Source organism: Rattus rattus, chromosome 1 (assembly GCF_011064425.1).
Source record: "Rattus rattus isolate New Zealand chromosome 1, Rrattus_CSIRO_v1, whole genome shotgun sequence".
In the NCBI taxonomy this organism is placed as follows: Eukaryota; Metazoa; Chordata; class Mammalia; order Rodentia; family Muridae; genus Rattus; species Rattus rattus.
In genome coordinates this window covers 25,643,343-25,651,071 of record NC_046154.1, presented here as the reverse complement: position 1 = coordinate 25,651,071, position 7,729 = coordinate 25,643,343, and positions in this window count along the sequence as shown.

Genomic DNA, 7,729 nt, shown 5'->3' with positions numbered 1-7,729 from the left:
AAGGGTTGACAATATGCAAAAATCCCCTCTGACTCAATAACAGGAAGCCGAACCTGATCGAAAAAATAGACAAATGACTTGAATATGCATTTCTCTGAAAAAGCATCTAACTGACTGATAAGCATAGGAAAACATGTTCAAGATCTCTGATCATTAGAGGAAACCAAACCAAAACCACAGCGAGAGGAAAAGCCAGAAAATATTAAGCAGTGGTGACGGTGTAGAAAAACCAGATTATTTTATATTTTATTTTATTATTTTATATTTTTTGAGTCTGGGGTAGCTCAGACTGGCCTTGAACCCACTATGCAGGTGAGCATAACCTTGACCTTGACTTCCTGCTCCTTCTGCTCTGACCTCCGAGTGGTGGAATGGACCACCGACAGGTCGTCTACACACAGGTCCAATTTATGCCGTGTCGGAGACCTAACCCTTGTCTTGCGCATGCTAGATAAGGCCTGTACCAAATGAGGTGGCACAGCCTCAGCCCTCCAAATAGGAGTTCTTGTGCCTTGCTCATGAGGGTGTGAAATGATGCAGGTCCTATAGAAACTGTTCCGATGACTTCCCAAGCCATCAAATACCGCTTCTGGGCCTGGTGACACCAGACTGTGATCCCAAGAATTGGAAGACTGGAGCAGGAGTTGGAGGCCAGCCGGGACCATAGAGTACGAGACCTTGTCTCAAACAAGCAAGCAAACAGGAGCTGGGTAAAAGCTCAGCAGTAGAGCGCCAGGTCTGTGAGGCCTCGGGGCTTCGTTGGTTTGGTTTGGTTTTTAATCCAAGACAGGGTTTCTCTGTGTAGCCCTGACCATCCTAGAACTCACTCTGTATTGCAAGCTGACCTCAAACTCACAGTTATCCACCTGCCTCTTCCTCTTGAGTACTAGATTCGAAGCACCACCGCTAAGCTTAGGTTCCATTCTTAGTACCGGGGAGAGGGTGGTGCCAGGGAGAAATGGTCACATTATCTGGTAATTTCACTCCTTGAGGTATACCTAAAATAATTGTAATCGAGGAATCAAGTCTTCGTACATGAACACTCGGAACAGCATTATTCACAGCAGCCAAAGGCGCAAACAACCTATTTGTCTGCTGTCAGAGGAGTGAGAATATGTGGCTTAGACCTACCTTAAAATGGAAGGGCATGGGGGTTTGGGGATTTAGTTCAGTGGTAGAGTGCTTGCCTAGCAATCGCAGGGCCCTGGGTAAAAAAAATGGAAGGGCATTTGACAGGAGGTAACGACCTCCTAAGTAAGCGACAGCAAAGGCAGGCACCAAAGGACAAGTGTGTGATCCCACTTACGTGCCTCGTGCCCATGGGGGCCAGAAGAGGGCGCTGGTCTCTCTGTAACTGTGGTTGCACAGTCGTGAGCTGAGTGCAGGGACTAAACCTGAGTCCTTTGCCAAAGGACCCAGCAAAACAGCAAGTATTCTTTTTTTTTTTTTTTTTTTTTCCAGAGCTGGGGACCGAACCCAGGGCCTTGCGCTTGCTAGGCAAGCACTCTACCACTGAGCTAAATCCCCAACCCCAGCAAGTATTCTTAAACGCTGAGCTGTCATCCCTCGAGCCCCATAAAATGATACATTTTATGTTGTCATAATGTGATGGTGTCAGTTGTTAGCTTGACAGAATCTAGAATCACCTGGAAGATGGACTTCTGGGCTTGCCTGCGGGAGATTATCTCGATTGTGTTAATCGAGGTGGGAATACCCGACCACTGTGGGTGGCGCCATTCCCTGGCTCGGATCGTGATTGGTCTAACACAGTGGTTCTCAACCTCCCTAGTGTTTCAATCGTCTAACACAGCTGCTCCTGTTGTGGTGACCTCCCAACCATAAAATTGCTTTTGTGGCTACTTTGTATCTGTAATTTTGCTATTACAAATCACAGTGTAAATATCTATGTTTTCTGATGGTTTTGTGAAAGAGTTGTTCAACCCTTGAGGGGGGTCACAACCCACAGGTTGAGAACCAACAGGAGAAAGTGAGCCGTCTGATTTCATTCCCTTCCTGATTGTGCCTCACATGGTCCAGCTGTCTTGAATTCCCCACCATGATGGACTGTGTACCCTGGAACTGTGAGCCATGATAGAGCCATTCTCCCTGAAGTGTTTTTTGTCAGAAACGGAAAAAGTAACAAAGACAATACAGTTATAAAAGGTGAGAAGGAGGCTTTGTTGGGGGTTGGGGGGGGAGCAGGCAGGCAAATTCAGACTCCCATGGAAGACTTCCTCACAGCCGGTTCTCATGTTCCAGGTGGTGTTTCCTGCCTCTGAGGCCACAAAGTCTGAGTCACATCGTGTGAAAGAGTCTGGTCAGTAAGTCCCAACCACGTGGGGTATTGTGCGTGTGGCTGTCTGAGGGAAGGTGACACAAGGACAAGAAAATGATTTGTCTCTAAATCCCACAGATGCTTAACCACCTAGCCCTCTACTGCAGGGCCAAGCTTAAAAAAGAGAGAAGGTCGCCACCTCCAAGTGACAGTGGCGGAATTGTTTACAAGCAAACCCCAACACAACAGATGGTTCTACTTAATACTCCGTGATCGCGGGGCTTGTGAGAGTTCATTGGGAGCTTCTCTTCCCAGATGCATGCCCGGGGAGGCCATGTTTGAAAGTGGCCATGTTGGAAGTATTCATACGACAAGATCCAGCAGGTGATACAGATGAGCAATATTAGAGTCTCAGGCTCAGCTCCGCCCCTGACTGGTTGGCCGTGTGACCCTGGAAATCAGTGCACATCCTAAGCTTCAGTTTATTCCTAGAACAGGCATAATAAGAGGCAAATTCTTTCTCCTTCCTCTCCTAAGGAGAAGTATGATTTGATACTTGGGGTAGGGTGTGGGTTATTTAGTGTTAATTTAATATTATTAATTATTGTTTACTTATGCTTCGAGACTGGGTTCCATGTAAGTAGGAGCTGCTCTCCAACTTATTGTACTGTCTGGGCTAGCCTTGAACCGCTGGCCCTCCTGCCTCTACCTCCCAAGTGCTGAGATTACAGGCATGCATCACCATGCCTGACTCATTGGTAACTGGTGTGTGTGTGTGTGTGTGTGTGTGTGTGTGTGTGTGTGTGTGGTTGTTGTTGTTGTTGTTGTTGTTGTTGTTGTTGGAGACTGAAGTTAGGGCCTTGTGAATGCTCTGTGGTCTCACCCTCCAGAGTTGTTCTTGGCTGATAGTGAATCTCCTGGTAACCATTGGTAACTTTTCTATCTCTTTAGTTGGTACCAATAGTGCCCAGACTGGGGATTGACCCATGAGGGCATCATCCCAGCGGTAACTTCACGAACACCTATGATGGAGGGAGACAAGGAAAGACGTAACTGAGATCTCCACGGCCAGCAGTTAACGTTGTTTATGATTGATTTTCTGGCCTGCTCATGGTTGCTGACCTGGGGAATGTTTCACTGCAGACGACTTTGGCTATAAGCAGCAGCCAACAAGTAGGAAGGCAAGACAGGGGAATGGGAGGGACGTGGGACTAGCATGTCTACTCTCCTGCTCTTCCTAAACCAAAGAACTCCTGTTTTCCATAGCTGATGATAACCCAGGATGAAGCTGTACCCAGTGAGATGCAAGGACGCAAGACGCATGGGGAGGGGGTATGCGGCATGCTGCTAAAATGCCAGGTACTGTTCAAACTCACAGAGAAACTGTAGAGGTCAAGTTGGAACCCTGGCTCCAGACCTAACCACGTCTTTGAGTGTGCTCCAAGAGCCCTTGTCTTGAGATGGGGTCGCCTTAGTCTCAGACCTGTGAGAACGGGAAAAGAGAGCAGCAATGGCCCAGAGTGTAGAAATACTATGTCATTGAGGACAGACAGAAGGAGAGTGGATTGTTAGAATAAAAGCAGTGTCCTTGTCCACGGCTGGAGGCAAGTCATTCACAGACAACCCCCAAGAGCAAGGAGACGCAGCTACCGTTTATCCCATGATATAAAAATGGGCTGAAGAGACGGTTATGCTGCTAAAAGTGTGTCCTGAGCTGGGCTGTGGTGCTGCAGACCTTTAACCTTAGCACTCAGGAGGCAGAGGCAGCTTCAAAGATGTATATGTGCCAGGCAAGCATTCTACCTCTGAGCCATACTCCCTCCCCCCAGAACCAGTGTTGTTGCCTACATCACTGCTGGCCATGGCGAAGTGACCTCAGAAATAATCAACATTGTTATTATCCTTGAGAGCCCCATTCTCTCCTGTGGCTCAGCAACTGTGGACACAGACAAGGTCTTGTAGTGTTGGGAGGCTCTCCCAGGATTCCCAGGCATCAAGATGCTACGCTTTGCTCCTTCCTCCATGTCGGTTCTGTCTGGAATTCTGCTTAGCTCTTCAGTTGCATCCAAGCCCAGCCTCAGGCTTTGCAGACCAGCCAAGGAGCTTGAATCAACCAAGGGAGCACCTGCCAGGGCCACACCAAGATCTGTACTTCTCTGGTCCTAGCCAGGGACCCTCTGACATCTTGTCCAAGAAGAGTTTCTGCAGCTGGGTCAGTGTCACCCCCATCCCTACCTCCACTCCCTACATATGAGTGGGCTTTCGGCTACTGGGCCCCTGAACCTGTCAGAGGAAGGGAGTGTGGCCTAGAACCAGAGCTCCTGCTTGCTTGTGTGACTTTGAGCTGTTTACTTCCCCTTTGCTACTGTCTCGTCAGATGACAAGCTGTAGTGCTGAGCCTGCCACCAACCTGGGATACGGCTTCTCCCTGTACCACTGGAGAGAAAAGGAGGCAGGGTATTATCAGTCAGGAGCAACTGTCAGTGATATCACATGTCAACCAGGCACCTAGCATATGACCCCAGAGTTGACTGCTTGAATTCAGTCAGTTCCAACATCTGTCAAACTGCCAGACAAGTATATTGTTGTCTGGCCAATTTGACATGTTTGGAAGGAAGGAGCCCATTCTTCTAGAATGCTGTCAATGATTGCATTGAGATAGAGAGAAAGAAAGCACTTAAAACAGCCCTGACCAAGGGTGGGGGTGGGATAGGGGCAGGGATGGAGATGTCTCTGTGGTTAAGTGTACTTGCTGCTCTTCCAGAGGAAGAATCCCAGCAAATCTACCATAGGTAATGCAGATGGACTTACAGGCAAACACACACACACACACACACACACACACACACACACACACACACACACACACACACATCCACACACACACACACACACACACACACACACACACACCTATACACACACACACACACACACATAACACACACACACACACACACACACACACACACACACACACACACACACACACACACACACACAAACAAACACACACACACACACACACAAACAAACACAAACAAACACACACACACACACACAAAATAACAAAAACACACACACACACACACACACACACAAACAAAAAAACCCACCCACCTCAGACACGTGGATCATTCCCCACAACCCCTGGTTTTGTTTCATTTTTTTATTTTTGACTCAGGGTCTCATGGAGCCTAGGTTGGCCTTGAACTTACCACTTAGCTCAGGATGACTTTGAATTTCTGAATTTTCTAAAAGCTGGGATGCAGTGCTGGGGATTGAACCTAGGGCCTTGTACACGCTAGCTAAAAAAAAAAAAAAAAAAAAAGACTTCATCTCACTGAGCTACGGCCTCAGCCCTGATTTTCTAGCATTTTATTACTTTATTTCTGCTCTTTTCTCTCTCATGGTGTCAGGGATCGAAGGTAGGGCATCCCACACACTAGGCGAGCACTCTGACAGGGAGTCAAACTCTACTCGAGTTTCTTCTTTCATATAATTTAATTAGGCTAAAGTTCAAAGGTTGGGATTACTACCTTCTAAAACACATTAACAAAATTCCTTTAACTGATTAATTATTAATTAACCTTGCGGTGCTTGGAAATGAATCCAGATCCTCACGCATGCTATGTAAGCACTCTTATCTATAAGTTCAGCAATCAAAGTAAAGTTTATTTATTTTATAGGATTACTACTAGTAGTAGTACTATTACTGTTGCTGCTGCTGCTGCTGCTACTACTAGTAGTAGTAGTGGTTTTTTGAGTCAGGATTTCTCTGTGTAGCTCTGGCTGTCCTAGAACTGGCTCTATAGACCAGGCTGGCCTTAAACTCAGCCATCTGCCTGCCTCTGCCTCCCAAGTGCTGGGATCAAAGGCCTACACCATCACAGTCCTACCTATTTATTTATTTTTATTTTATTTGAGGCCAGGTCTCACTCTGTAGCCATGGTTGGCTTGGAACTCATTATGTAGTCCAAGTTGTCCCCAAACTCACTGAAATCCTCCTGCCTCACCTTTCTGAACGACAGGATTACAGATGTGAGCTAACCACTCTGAACTCCAAACTGCTTTTAGTGTGGTGGTATCCACCAGAGAAGGCTACTCAGACACAGGTTTAAGACAATAGAAACTCTTAGTTAACAGGAAACTACACCGGGTGTTGGGAACCCCAGGGTAGCCCTGAGACTTTCTCAGATTTCAAGCATAAGAACCAAATTCTGGGTTGACATATGTCAGTTAACAAGAACAGTAAGCCAGAGACAGAACTACAGAAGCCAAAAAGCAAGGTTAGTCTATTTAGAGACTTTCCCAGAGCTGTGGACGTTGATGGATTAGGTCTCTGTTTTAGTTTTTGGCCGGTTGTGCTGTCTTTGCTGTCTTTGTGCTGAGTTTTATGGCCTTCGTGGCATTTCATTATGGAGTCAGTTGTGCTAAGGTCTGGGGGCCTGGTGTGCCAGGCCCATTATCAACAAACTATACAGTTCTGACTGCCACATTCGTCATTACTCACACTTACAATACTTTGTTTCTTTGTTTTTGTTTTTGTTAAGATCTTCTATGCTGGCTATTTCAGGCTTTCTATTTCAGGCTGGCCTGAAATTTGGTGTGTGTGAGACTGACCTTAAACTAGCAATTTATCTCTCTGCCTCTGCCTCTGCCTCTGCCTCTGCCTCTGCCTCTGCCTCTGCCTCTGCCTCTGCCTCTGCCTCTGCCTCTGCCCTGCCCTCTGACTCTGCCCTCTGACTCTGCCCCTGCCCCTGCCCCTGCCCCTGCCCTGCCCTGCCCCTGCCCCTGCCCCTGCCTCTGCCTCTGCCTCTGCCTCTGCCTCTGCCTCTGCCCCTGCCCCTGCCTGCCCTGCCCCTGCCTCTGCCTCTGCCTCTGCCCCTGCCCCTGCCCCTGCCTCTGCCCCTGCCCCTGCCTCTGCCTCTGCCTCTGCATGCTAGGGTCACCATGCTTGGCTTTCTAAGTTCTTTTTTTTTTAATAATTAAAACATTTAAATTATTTTTTGAGATGGGACCGTATCATGTAGCCCAGGCTGGCCCGCAGCTGGCCTGAAACTCCTGATTCCTCTGTCTCTACTTGTGAATGCTGGGACTATAGGCCTGTATCATCGTACCCTGCACAATTTTTTGATTTTTATTAATGTTTAAATGACTTCCTAGATGACTTAATTTTTGTACCTTTAACAGCAAAGGTAGGCAGGGTGTGGCACTAAGCTCTTTAGAGCCCGGGAGGGATAATTTCTTTGAAGAGGGAACTTAGAAAGAAAAAAACATACCCACACTTTGTAAATAGTTTGAAAATTGAGGATCTTGGTCTTCCTCTCAAGGCTGTGACTTCTCTTTTTCTGAGACATCCATTTCTATACGTTTCCTTCAGTTCCGCAAGCTTTGCCATTTGCAAATCTAGAATGTGGAAGTGCCCACATGTGACGGCAATCTGTCATCTTA